Below are 14,703 nucleotides of genomic sequence, written 5' to 3' on the forward strand. Positions count from 1 at the left end.
TGCCCCTCTACTCCACTCTGGTGAGACCCCACCTGGAGTACTGCATTCAGCTCTGGAGCCTCCAGCACAGGAAAGACATGGACCTGTTGGAGCGAGTCCGGAGGAGGGCCACAAAAATGATCAGAGCGCTGGAACACATCTCCTATGAGGCCAGGCTGAGAGAGTTGGGGTTGTTCAGCCTGGAGAAGAAAAGGCTCCAGGGAGACCTTATTGCAGCCTTTCAACACTTAAAGGGGGCTTATAAGAAAGATGGGGACAGACTTTTTAGTAGGGCCTGTTTCAGTAAGACAAGGGGTAATGGTTTTAAAGAAAAAGAGGGTAGATTCAGACTAGATACAAGGAAGAAATTTTTTTATGAGGATGGTGAAACATTGGAACAGGTTGCCCAGAGAGGTGGTAGATGCCCCATCGCGCCCCATTGCTGGAAACACTCAAGGTCAGGTTGGACAGGGCTCTGAGCAACCTGATCTAGTTGAAGATGACCCTGGTCATTGCAGAGGGGGTTGGACTAGATGACCTTTAAAGGTCCCTTCCAACCCAATCTGTCCTATAATTCCATGAAAATGCAAGTTTCTGGCTAAAGGTATATGTCAAATAAAGACTAGAGAGGTCAAAACTGTTTATTAAAAAGGCATTCACTTTCACACCTACTAAGCAGGAGCATTAGTCAGGAAATAGAAATTCCAGTCATGAAGAGCAACACCATTACATTGACTTATGGTACACAGATAGATATAAAATCATAATACTCCAACAAGTGTCATGACATTATTGTTTTTTTTTAACATAGGGCAGCAGGCTTTTGTGAAGCTGGAAGTGGCAGCATCTTCTTATTCTACTCATAATTATTATATATGCAAGACAGTCCTAAGACGACTCTTCTCCTTGGCATACTGGATGTCCAGTCACTGCTGTCAGCCTCCTTCACCCTATTCCACAGGCCCAGAACTCCTACCCATTCCACAGTGCTCTGGTCTATTCCTTCAGATGGACACACAGACATCCTTCCTCCGTCCCTCTATTTTCCCACGGCTGGAGGCCAAAGGCTATACAAAGGCTACAGCAGACACAGGGATGGAAGCAGAGGCACAGTGGAGTTGGACAACACACAGCGGGCCTAGCCAAAGCACAAGATGGGTATCTTGAGGAGTATTATGATAGCATCAGCATCTTTGATTTTGATGCATTCAGAATTAGGATATAGATGTGATGTTGGTATATTGCTAGTCATCAGCTTCAAATTCTGTCCCCCTAAGAGTGCACCATGGTGAAAGGCTCCACCTCCATTCAAGTTTTAAGTCAGAGGCTACGGTTCTTTCCCTGCAGCTCTCGATGACAACTCATGACCAAAGAAATCAAGTGTCTCTGCCTAGAACTGGCAGGGCCATCTCCCTGCAGAACTGCACCACTATAACCCCCTGCCAGTCTAACAGCCTGCCAACGTGCAGAAAGACTGGATCAAACAAATGTACATTAAAGGTTTAAAGTTCAATTTTCAGTTTGATCCATTTGATCACTTTCCAAAACATTTTCTTCACCAAGAAAATCTTTTGAAAATTCTCAATGTATATTAAACATTTGTGAAGATTTGTTTATACCAAACTACAGTGAGTTTACAAAATAAATAGTGGTCTTTCTTCAGGTGAGATCCTAGAGTGCTTGGCAGGAATGCAAGCCACCAGCAGAAACAGCTGAAAAAGATCTCAAAGTTCTCCTACATGATACTTTGTTTCAAATACTACTGTTAGTTCTTAACCTTCTGAAAGTAAAATTCACTCAATGTCTTAAAAAAAAAAAACACAAAAAAAAACCCCAAAGAAACAAACCAACCCACCACATACCCCAACAAATAAAAAGCCCATTAACACCTTCTGGTAGCAACTCATGTCATATAACTTAAATGTGAAAGAACATTTGTCCCTATTCTCTATCATGAGAGGTTCTAAATTTCTGAATATATCACAGAAAGGCTGACAGACAGGATGGGCTGACTTCTCCGAGTTTCAAATATTTAAGAGGCAGGCCAAAGAAAGAAGCTTTTCAGTGAATTAGATTTTTTTTTTTTAGTAAGCCTTCCTCTGCTGGAAGTCAGGACAGAGTCACCAAGCCAAATCTGTTTATATATGATAATGTCATCAAAATTTTCAATATTCTTCCTTCTTATGTAAAAAGCACATTCTAGGGACCAAAAAAGCCTGTGCGAGGAGCAGAATATGGGGAAAATTTCTGTTCAGAACATTTATGCTTGCAATTTTTCCTTTTTTGTTCTTCTGCAATTCTAACATAAAGAAGTTTGAAATCTTACTCTTGATTTTCACAGCACCTCTCTTCAAATACGGACAACAATTCTTTAGTGCCTTGAGTGAGCTCAGGTAGTGCTAGGTGACAAGTTTACTTCCAAGTCAATCCACTTTACAGTAAGAGAATGAGATTTCACATGGCTTCAAGGGAAAATGCACATCCGGTATGCCGCACAGCCACCTGCAGACATTATATAATTCATGAAGTATTTTTTGGAGGTGACTGGGAAACCATACTGATAGTTTCTCAGCAATAACACAAACAAACAAACAAAAAAACCTGGCACAGCACTAAGGCTGTATTTTTTCCACCAGTGCAGATCTCCCAGAGAGATCTTGCAACAACATCCTAGAAGAAGAAAATGAGGATGAATTCATCATCTTATCAGTGTGGAATATCCTGTGCCAAGAAAGAAATGTGAGAAGGAACCGAAGTTCTGAAGAATCTGTCTCCCATGGAGCCATTATTTGACAATAATGAGTGCAAAAGATCTAAGGTTGAGACTGGTTTCTCAGGTAGGGCATTTTAAATATGTAGCTTGATAGACTCCAAGGAAAACAAGCAGATATATTTATTCACTTCAGCCTTTAACCAAAGTTAATCCATACTCAGGGTACATCTCGCACAGATTGTCATTCCCTATGCTTTTGTTCCACACTACAGAAATATGACAGCATAAGCTCACGGCAGATTCTTTAGAGGAATGACGTGGACGGGTACTAGAATACAAGAACTCAAGATGCTGAAACACATTCAGGGGAGAACAAACAGTATCAAGCGTGAGAACATGGTGGCCCTAATCTGTCTGCTCAAGCCACTGACGAAAACAGCACAGAAAAGTTGTTCCACATGGAGGATCCTGCCGTATCACTCTGAAATTAGGTAAGAATTGCGGAAATCCTGGATTTAAAGCTATTTCCTGGCAGGAAGGTAGGCAGGCAAATGCAGATAGACTGAGTGTTTTAACAGTGCAGAAGAGCCTGCTACTCTCACCAACAGAGGTGGGAAGGCTCATGACATGCAGAATCTTAGGACAGCTGGCAAGATACAGCAGCTGCCCAGAAGACAGGCTAGCAGCGTACTGGTTATTTATTGGTCTCGTTAGCTCTCTCAATTGCCGAGGATATGGAAACTTTCTTTCTCACCCTGACTAGTAGGCTTAGCAGAGTCATGCTACCGAAAGTAGTCAAGTTGTTTTCCAGTCATGATCTTGAGTCATATCAGAAGCTGGTACAGTGAGTGTACTGCTTATTAAATCTGGCTTTCAAACATCTGGCTTTTCATAGAAAAATAATGAGAACACATAGTGTTAGGCTACATAATCTAAGTGATGAAACACAATGTAAGTTATATGACATGCAGGTACTGTTTTAAAATGAAGAACCACAAACAAAAATAAGCTATTAATCCAAACAAGAAGTATCCCAACTGCAGACAATTCAGTAAAACACGTGTAATTTGTCAACTGACACCTTTTGGCTCACATAAAAAGGAATCCTATCATTTAAATTGAAGATGAAAAAAAGTGTTCTTGGAAGAAAGACAGTGTGATAAAGAAAATGCAAGTTAAAAGCATTCGAACAAGCTCACTTTACCAAGCCTGCAAAGATTAAATAAATATTTCAAGTGCAAGATGCATCTATGAAATAAAGATCAACTTATTTTGAGATTATCTTGAGGGAAGCTACAATAATACAAACCACATACTAACTCACACAAGCCCGTTTCTTGGCATAAGGCATTGTTATCCTTATTGCAGAGATGTTTTCCATGGAATTTCAGAACTTCTGTTAAGCTTCACCAAATAATCATACGATTTTGCTTTGAATATATAGTTTCTCTATACACTGACAGAAAAAGAGCTGTCAACAAAACCCTTCAAGTATCCATTTTGCTTGGTAGACTTTCTCCAAGCCTTTACTCCAGGCAAAGCATTTCACAAGAGACATACATCTCCAGGCACAGCTTCCTGGCTATGCACACATTTTGGGGGAGGAGAGAGGGGAAGGGGAGGGACTGCAAAGAAAAGGTCCCACAGGATTATCCCAGCACCTTCTCTTTTCACACAGTGCTCCACAGCTGCTTGCAGAACATCCACAGCCAGTGAACCATGTTGCTTCATTTCAAAAATTGCTGCTATGCCAAACCCTACGGCAGTACTTCAGAACTATTCATTTCAGTAACCCTGACATCAGTTTTTCCAAAGATTACTGGTGCAGTAAGTTGGAGAGCTAAGTAGTAAAGACAATATTCCTAATTAAAGAAACAGCCATTTAAACAAAAACATACTAAATGAGAATTGTGATGACCTTTCCAATTCAGAATAAAAAATTAAAATACAATCAAAAGAAAACATTAATGGATTTTAAAAGTCTGCTGGGATGGTGGCTGCTATGAAGTAAAGCCAAACAGAGATCCTGAAGGAAAGTGGCAAAACTTGTTAGCCACCAGAGTACAACACATGGTCCAGCTCATTTTCTCCACTTAAACTGATGGTGGGTAAGGGTTTTTTGGTCTTCTCCCTTCTTTTCTTAAGCAAGTAGTAAAGCATTATTGAATTTAATGAGCAAGTACCCACAGATATTAATTGGGTTCACTTTAAAAATAAAATTCATACATGCAGTACTGGGTTGAGTCTCTGTAGTTAGGATTTGAAAGATTATTTATGAGAGATGAAAAAAGAAAATATGGTGAAGGACTAATAACAGACAGACAAAATATGAAAGTCATCTGCATTTGTATAACAGAACTAATTTAATGGTTTTGGTCTGTTTTTTAAAGTAAGATAGACTCTCAATTTGTAAACAATTTCCTGCAAAAGACTTTGTTGTTTTAATACTTCTTTTTTAAGCATTAAAAAGCAGGATTTGCTGATTTCTATATCCATATCCCAACTCCATTTCTTTCCTATATTAACTTCTCCCTGTTTTTCCAAGGCAAAATAGAATGGAGGAAGGTTGAGGAGACAGGAAAATAAAGTTTGTTAAAATTGAATTATTTTTCTCGGTTAAACCTTAGCTCCTTCTGAAGGATTCTAACAAAGACCTGAGATAGAAATATTATTTCCATATATAGCCACAAACTACCTTTGACCATATTTTCCAAGATTCAACAACCCAAACACAGGAGTCAGGATGCACAACAGCAATTCTAACATGTCCCTAGCAACTTGATACCATTCTGATGAGAACATCTACCTCCGAGATTCCCCTCACAACAGTTGAGGCTGAGCTCAATTCTAGGTATTGAATGGTTTCAGGGTAACCTTACACTGGAAGTAGCCCAACAACATTATTTTAGTTCCACATTTTGGGAAGTGTGTTTTCATTTAAGGTAGGACAAGGCAAACTTCCTAATGAACAAATACCTGAAGGTACAGAGTATGTACCTGAGCACATTCCTACCACATCCTTGCTTCCACAACAGCGTTTGGAAGAATGAATGCATGCAGAGCCCAAACAACAAACTGTATAAAGGCTACTAGCACAAAATGTACATACAATAAACTTTGAAAAAGGCAATCTATGGAAACCTCTAAGCATATTTTGCTTCTTAGGGCTCATCTCCATGGTCATACTACAATGATTTGTGCTAAACTATAAACTTAAATGAATATAGCATATATAAATCTACAAAACTCCTAAGTAGACATTCTTACTCTAGTACAGAATTGATTTTTTTTTTTTCCTTCCCTATTTAATGTAATTCACTTTGGAAAGGTTTATTCTAAATTTTAAAAAAGCCAATCACTATATAATCAGAGCAGTTTTACTGGCACAACTAGTAAAACCTTTCTAAGTCGACAAACTTCTATAAAATCAGCTACAACTGATAGCTATCGTGCCAGGAGAGGTTCACATTTTTCTATCAGAAAGTGAAGATTAAAATAAATCCTTCAGGAAATTCACATAGAGAAACAAACAATGAAAAGGCCATTCCAGTGGGACATTTGGTGTGTTTTCTTATTTTGAAAAAGTCAACCCAACTCTCAATGATACAGCTGCAAGAAACAATCTGATACACAGGCTACCTGCCCAAAGGGGTAGTGCCTTGCACCTCTCCCCCAGTTAGACCTTCTTGTTGCCTTCACTGGGTTGAGCATAGCATTGTGCAACTAAGAAGGGAGTTGGACAAAAACGTACCCACCAGAAAAGCCATTAGGTTTCCTTTGGATGAGTAGGACCATGCAGGCAGGGTGTATGGGAGATGGAGACATGAAGAAGCAGGGGCAAGGGAAAAGGACTGCTTCTTTCAGCAGTAGTCAGTGGTTAGGTTAGATTAAAGCATATTGTGAAACTGCTCCACAAATGCAATGTACACACACAAATGAACAAGTTACAGCTGCCAGGCAGACATACCTGACAGCTATTTAGATCAGGGGAAAAATGTGTATCTACATTCTCAAGTGCTTTCTTCCTAAAAGGAAGTATAAAAGTCACAACTAATTATGCAATTCCTGATGCTAATGAAGAAAGAGATAGCAACATAGCTTAACAGCATATTTAAAACTACTTATGTTTAAGCATTACCATGAATAAAACTGCCACTAACACAATCCTCTCCAAAAGAAAGAAAAAAATTAGAACTTGACAGGTTCCTAATGTCCACGTAAAAACCCTATCAGACCACGAAACATGTTGAGTCTTTTCACATCAGAAAATATATTTATCTGCATTATTAAAATATGGATACAGTCCAATATAAAAGAAAACACAGCTAGCTTTCACAATATGAAAAGTTCATTTTTAACATACTGCAGAAGCCTGAAAAGTAAAAAATAATACCCCACCTAATGGTTCTAAATAAAGAACATAAAATTATCTCTTCTCCCTACTCAGAAAAGTAAGACATAGCTAAAAGAAAGATTTTGAAATTAACACACAAGTGTAAGAATGAATTAAAATATGTTGACTTGCAAAAAGAGAGTAATCAAACATAAATCATTGTGAAAAGGTTCACAGATCATAAAATTAACACATTCGAAAATGTAACATACGATACAAACACTCTTAAGACTTGTTGCACAGTTATTTCTAAATGCTCCATGTTGCTGAACACATGCCAGTACAGGGCCTGATCCCACAAAGATTTACACTCATACTGAGCTGTGAATAGTCCTATTACAATCAACAGGATTACTCACAGAAAATCTACTTATCGTGCATAAAGTTATCCATGCATGAAAATCTTTGCCACCTTGCTTATACTAAAAATCAGTATTAGATCATCACCAGCACAACCATAATCTAACATCAAACATGTGTATCAGAAAGGTTTCAATACTATATTAACAAAGGTACAGTTACATGTCAAAATCCACAGGGATGTCACCAGTGTAGCAAACATACTTTAAATATTCCAAAAATCACAGGCAACGTTGCTTTTTCTTTGGGAAAAAAAGCCCACTGATTTTGTGGCACTAAGTTATAAACTACTAGAAAATAGTTAATTTTGAGAATTTATATGGGAATTTCTACCACTGTATAGTTAACCTCAAAAGAACAATGCAGAATTTCTGCCCTTACACTACGAATGCCAGGCACTCAAAACTCCTCACTCTGGAGACTTCCAGTAAAATTTATATGCAGGAAAGCAAGCACTACACATATCTAAGGCTACCCAGCACGGTCTAAATACTTTTAGTAGTTTATAACTTCACTCCAACTGGTTAAAATTTTGTGAAGTTTCATGTATTACATGCATACCTCAAGCTGAATCTTTGTAAAAGTATTTCAGATAATGTATCAAACGTTTTTTCATGTGGTTTTGATAACAGTGCAGTTATATGACAAAGCTGAGCCAATCTAACAGCTAACTGTCATTGAAAGGGGCAATCCTGCTCCCTCCTCCTGTGAGAATCCACCCTATCTTTTGTGCCTACTCTGATACTCATATAAAGACGTACTGGTTTATACATTCCACCAGCCTGGCAATTTCCCCCCCCCAGTTATTAATTTTCTGCCAGGTTAACTCACTGACTGAATTTACCATAGAGACAGTATGTAAGAAGCAGCTCAAAACAGGGTGCAGGAGTGGGCCCTTCCCTGTTCAGCATTCACAGCCTAACTGTCTCAGCCCATCTCATATAATTTCACCTTGAAAATAAATGGAAAAGAAAAATATGTTGCTTTTTAAAAGCTGTGATTATTTTTTTTTTACAAGCGCTTAAAGTCCTTGGGTCTCACCACTCCTCTACTATCTGCAAGTATCTGTGAAGCATCTCTTCTCGTCACTAGCGCTATGCTAGTGTTGTTTTACAGAAGATGACAACCTGCTGTTGCTATCAGTTACCCTACTGGCCCAAATGGCAAAGGTCTGTATACATGTATGTATAACAGAATTTCTGGTGTTTCTTTCCAGACTGCTTTTTTAAAATCCTTAAAACATTATACACTAAAACCCCTGGGAGACTACAAGAAGTTGTATGCAAACATACAGAAGTTTCAGGGATTACAATGACTAAGATACTTTGGTTCATCATAATTCACCTCTCTAGCCTATTGGCACTGTGGGTTTTTTTGGGTTTTTTTAATAAAAAGATCATATATGTATATGTGTGTGTGTATATATGTGTATCTTTTCCTACACAGCATCGTTTCTTTCAGCACACTGGATGGAACTGCTCCACAGGAACAGGTGAAACTAGTAAGATAGTTTATAATATCCTTGCTCCATTTGTTGCAAGGGCTGAAATGCACGTAAAAGAGACACAGAGAGCCCGAAAAGAAAGTCATGACCATTTAAGGAGTTGAATGCCATCTTGCAAAATAGGATCCTATCCTTGATCCTGCCAGAGATGTTACACAAGTCTACACAAGCCATTTCTACCAAACTTTTTTAAAAAACAGGTGATCAATAATTATACTTTCCTCATTTTCTGGGTGCTTACCCTGACACATTTGAGTCAGATTTACCCTAAATGCCGAGTACTCAAGGCTGCCATTAAATCAGTTACAGCAGTACTTTGAAAATACAAAGATTAATGCAATGCTGTATATTACTTGTTTTTAAAAAAGCTCTTAAAGAGCTCAGTGGACATCCACACCAAACACAAATTTTCATCTTACTCCCAGGCATCAATTCTCCAGCCATAAAAAAAGAAATACTCATTTCCTTTCCCTGAGGCATAGTGAAGTACTTGTAATAATAAGCAACATTCAATATAGGACACAAGGGTGAACTAATCAGTTTATAGTGCTCTTGTTCCTGTGGCCAGCACGGGTCCTGAGGGAAGAACATGGCACATGCAAGATGGAAAGGTAAGCCCACATCAGTTACTTAGGTAACCACTGCGAGAAGATGGGCAAGAGGGGTCTGGCCTTTCCTGGGACCTAATCACTGATGAGAAAGTGTAACCAACCAGTAGGTTTCCAACTATGATTAGTCACTTTGGTGGAGAATCACGAGAGGAATGGGGGCACACAGATGTAGCACTGTCATCAAGAAAAGGTAAGCACGACAGTGAGACCGAAGAGAGGAACGCTGGTTACCACCACGATGTTGTAACAGAACTGTAAGAGATCTGGCTTCTTTTCTCAGCTCTGGCACTGCTGTTGGGCAAATCTGTTATCTTGGCAAATCATTCCCTGCCCTGTATTTCCACTTCCCTATCTCCAAAACAGGGGCAATGACCCACCTAGGATTTAGGTGTGAAAAGAGAGGTAGGAACTATCTATGAGGGCCTCACAAGCCTAGTGATAACCGTTCCAGAAATTTCACAAAGAAATATATTCATTCTGCCTTCAGAGCAGGATTAAGCAGAGCACAGTAAGAGAACATACGTTATGCAACGAGAAGAAAGTAAACTACAGAGCAGCTGCTTATTCAATGAGCAGCACGTATCCTGTACATTCAAAAAAAAGGGGGTTCTGTGGGGGGAAATACCATGTTCATGTATCACAAAAGACTACGATATAATAATAAGGTACAATACATTAGTAATATAGTGAGGATGGTAAAATTAAGGTGGCATAGGTAAAGCTCAATGCTGCAATTTTAACGTTTGCATGCTTGACTTACACCTAAAACTGTTCTTTAAAAGCATGCTTTTCTTGCCTGTAATATCTTTACTTCAGCTTCGTTGTTTTCTAAAAGGCTGTCTACAAGCATTAAAGAAAAATAGTAATTACAGAAAAATGCAAGATATTTACTTAATATATCCACATAGACAAAATAACATTGGACAATAAGCTAACAAAAGTATAATCAAGAATGTTTTGATCAAAAAACCTTGAAGTTAGCAGCAAAAGCAGTCTCTCAGATTCTGGAAGACATCCCTCATTTACATACGTGACAGCAAAAAGAAAACTTTCAGGAAAATACCAGTACTAATATAAACCATAGTGAGAAGGACATGAATAACAATAAAAAACAGATCTTACAGAGCACAGGCAACATTTCTTGATCTTAGATTGGATATTAGGAAAAATTTCTTCACTGAAAGGGTTGTTAGACGTTGGAACAGGCTGCCCAGTGAAGTGGTTGAGTCACCATCCCTGGAGGTATTCAAAAAGCACATAGACAAGGCACTTCAGGACATGGTTTAGCAGTCAAGGTTGATGGTTGGACTCGATGATCTTGAAGGTCTTTTCCAACCTAAATGATTCTATGATTCTATGATCTTACTTCAGTATTTGAAAGCATTATTTCAACACAGACTCTCAGGTTGTGAGGGCAATGCAAGTGTGTTAGAATACAGGAACCATTCTCCTAAGTTGCAATTTCAAGTTTAGGGCATCGTCACGCACTAAGGACACATTTTTCCCTAACTTCATTATGGTAAACTTATTCAGGGAAAGATTCCATTCTGTGTAACATCTAGAAACAAATTCTGCAAAATATCATTGGCTCTCTGTAGACTAACTTTTCACATGGTGGTACTGGCAAGGAAGATCTTCTCATTTAAACCTGCTGAGGAGGCAGAGTCATACCCCAGCATAACTCCATTTTTAATGGATATTTATTTCATTTCTGCTGTGTTTCAAACATACCCTTCATCTACACATGGAACAGTAACCTCAAAAAATCCAATTAGTGTGAAACACGATAGAATGAATACCTCTTTAGTAAAACATTCACTGCAGACAGACCAAGCAAATCCTATGCTTTCTATATTGTTTTTCAAACACCACAGTGTTACCTTCAGTGGCCATCTTTCAGAGCCACCAGTGGTCTGGGCCAGATCTGAAAGAGCCCTTCCTAAAGTTCAAAGTCATAGATCTCTGCTGACTGTTCCACTCCTCAAATGCCATAGGTCTACCCTACCTAAAAAAAAAAAAAAAAAAAAAAAAAAAGGCCTTTCAGGGACCTATTCCACAAGACTAATACACCTAGCAACTAAAAATTATGGAACTAAACATGAAACCTAGAAAATTAACTACTTCAAGCACATAAAAAGCTACTTCACTTTTGCTAACATAAACACAAGGCAACACACACATAACACAGTCAATGAACAAAATGAGCTCATATAATAATCCCCTGAGGAAAGAAAAAGACTCACAGGTGACGGTAACTAATCGTAATGGACAAGACATTTCCATAAGGTGTTTGGAACCTTCAGAGATGGTAGCTGTATAAGAATATAAAAACAGTGAAGTGACAATGATTTAGGTATCGTTAGAAGCAGCATCTCGGACAGTATGTTCTGGTGGTAGCCCTTTCTTTCCTTTAATGCATGATGAAAAACAAGGAGCAGAGAATCTTGTGATGCTCCATTATGGAAACCACTGACCAACAGCGAACAACAAAAAAAGTATCTATCACTGTTCTTCAAGGTACTCAAGCAGTTATGAACTGTGCACCAAGGAGCAATTTTCATCAGTGGAATCAGAGATTGTTGTGGCCTAACTAGCACTCTGTTACAACAGCATCAGAACAGCATCAAGCATGTTCATCGAGAATAAGCAGAAGAGTCAGCACATAAACGGACAGACATTAGTATTTAAAGACAGTATGAAATCAGCCAGAAGGGGAAGGAGTAGAAATAAACTTTAAAATTCATGGAAGTGAGCAACTAGGTCACTTTCTCAAAAGCCCCTCTTGGAATACAAGCATGTTGCAGACCATGTAAATTTGCTGAAACAACAAAGAAGTTTTTTAAAGGTACACTTCTGTATAGTTAGGATTTTTTTTCCACACTGTTGCAACAAATCCACCACCTTCCTACTGATAACCAACATTTGTGGTCAGATTAAATCAACTAAGAACTATTCCTATCCCATTTACATAACATTCCAGAATTGTAAATCAGCCTTTTTTAACCTGGCTGATCTTCACTCCAAAGGAAAAAAAAAAAAAGTCAAATCAGGTAACTACTAAATCCAGTGTGCTTCTGCAGTGTATCCTCTTCAAAAGACTATGCACAACCCCAACAAGAACTTCCAGGTAACTCTTTACCTTGATACTCAGAGAATGGCACGAACAAGGAATCCCGCTGACTTCTATCACATACCCCAAGGTGATTACTCCTCATTACGATTTTACATTTCTCAAACACTTTTAAAGCACTTAAGCCCATTTTCAGATCAAGGCAAGCCAAAACATGAGAAGTCTAGAAGCCACGGTATAAGAGCAGTAATAACATAGATATCTTGGCCCATTAACTACCATTGAAAACAATCCAAAAAATAAAACTCAGACTTCTCAGGATTGTGCCTTCTTGAATAAAAAGATTGTGGAAATTGGATTCTACCTCAATGACTTTGGTACCCTGCAGATAATTCTTGCTAATTAAGTGCTAGAATACACTAAAACAGAAATTCATATTGATCAAAAGATATGATTCATGTTTATAATAACTCCTATAATTATTAGGAACAAAAATCTTGAAGGTTCTTGATGCCATTAACTCACAGGCCAACAATTACAAGTTACCATCCCAAAGAGGTCTGAAATTTCTGAGAACTCACAGTCAAATAACTTCATGACGAAGCCATGTTTTAGTGAAATACATTCAATACAATCCATATTACTAAGCAAGCAGGAAACCAACCTGTAAAGTAAGAACACATTCTTACAGGATTCTGGAAAAAGAAAAAACCAGCATGTCCTGTGTTAATGGACTGCTTTCCAGATACTATCTTCTCATCCAACACTGTTAAGAGTCTCAAGTCCTCAGGCCCTCAACCTGCTGATGCAGCTGCACTCACCCAGGTTCCCTCAATGCACAGATGTGTCCCATAGGTAACAAGGCAACAATTTCAGGCACGCAAGATGCAAGCCCTAGAGCTGAGACCGCTTTGCTGAACTTGTGTCCAGCCAAACAAAGATGGGCAATGAAGAGTTGCCCAATGTTACAGCCAAGTTTAGCCATGTAACAGAACCACAACAGATCCCATGCTTTCTGGATATGCAGCCATACTCTCCTCACCACCGCAACTGTGGAAAGCCCCACGCCTGTCCTGTGACCTATAAGGAATGTAAGCTGGGGACAACACAAGGACTCAGTAGACAGTAAATTGCAAGGTCATGTGAAGAACTGAGAGATTAGCTTCTCTATCAGTTTGTCCTTTGACATTGCTGTTCCTTGAAAAGTGACAGTAAATTCACACTTAAAGCTGCCTTCTATTTGATCCAATACAGTGTATATAACACTGAGTATAGGTTCCTAACAGGCACCAGAAAAGCCTGAACACACCTGGTTTGCATGATCTACCTTTAACTGCCAGATTAAGACAACAAGCCCATCAGTTTTGTCTACAAATTGCCACCTATTCTAGATATTCAAGCAATATACTGTGACAACTGGATGATCATTCTCTGCATGCTCCGTTTCTATAAACTCTATTTTATTCCTCCTCCCAATCCCTTAATTTCATGTCAGGTATAAATAATTGGTAATCATAAAAAGTACCTTTTAAATACATAAGTACTCTTTTCTACAAGTCATTTAAAAAGAAAACTTTATAATCTCTACCAGAAAAAAGCAAGATTAAAGGCAAGTAGCTTTCTCAATTCCTTACACCTCCTAACAATACAAGCCTTCCCAATCCCCAGAAGACAATCACATAACTTTCACGTCTTTCTGCTGACTCAGATGAAAATTCATTACAGAGTATAACTGTCAGGTTCACCAGTGACAGAGGAAGCTCCTGAGAACAGCAGCCTAATAAAGCTTTCCTCCTTGAGGGATGATGGCAGTCTTTCTCCTATATGAATGATTCATTTTGGGTCTATGTTGTTAAAGCAATATTCACGCAGGGCACCTTCACACTAGATTTTACCCCCAAAAACGCTTATAAGGTCAAAACATAAGTTGAAAACCAATATTCCAGTGACACATCTAGAAAATCCGCAAGTGACTGTGGTCTAAAATAATTGTATCACATCTTGGTACCCTGAGGACTGACCACCTCCCTCTGCAATTGATCTACTGTGCTCATGACAAAAATTTTCAAGGTA

General features: G+C 38.6%; 1 protein-coding gene across 3 annotated transcripts in view; it reads right to left on the reverse strand.

Annotated features, from left to right (window-relative positions):
- The window catches only part of ZNF148 (zinc finger protein 148), a 42,705-nt gene that overhangs the window by 21,711 nt on the left and 6,291 nt on the right, over positions 1-14,703 (reverse strand). Inside the window, exon 1 of one of the 3 annotated variants that reach the window (XM_049814556.1) lies at positions 2,306-2,425. The exons of the other annotated variants lie outside the window; for them this stretch is intronic. The gene's annotated coding sequence lies outside the window, so the exon portion shown is untranslated. Of the gene's footprint in view, positions 1-2,305; positions 2,426-14,703 lie in introns of those variants that run through there. 3 annotated transcript variants of the gene reach the window in all.

Source organism: Accipiter gentilis, chromosome 1 (genome assembly GCF_929443795.1).
Source record: "Accipiter gentilis chromosome 1, bAccGen1.1, whole genome shotgun sequence".
Lineage (NCBI taxonomy): Eukaryota > Metazoa > Chordata > Aves > Accipitriformes > Accipitridae > Astur > Astur gentilis.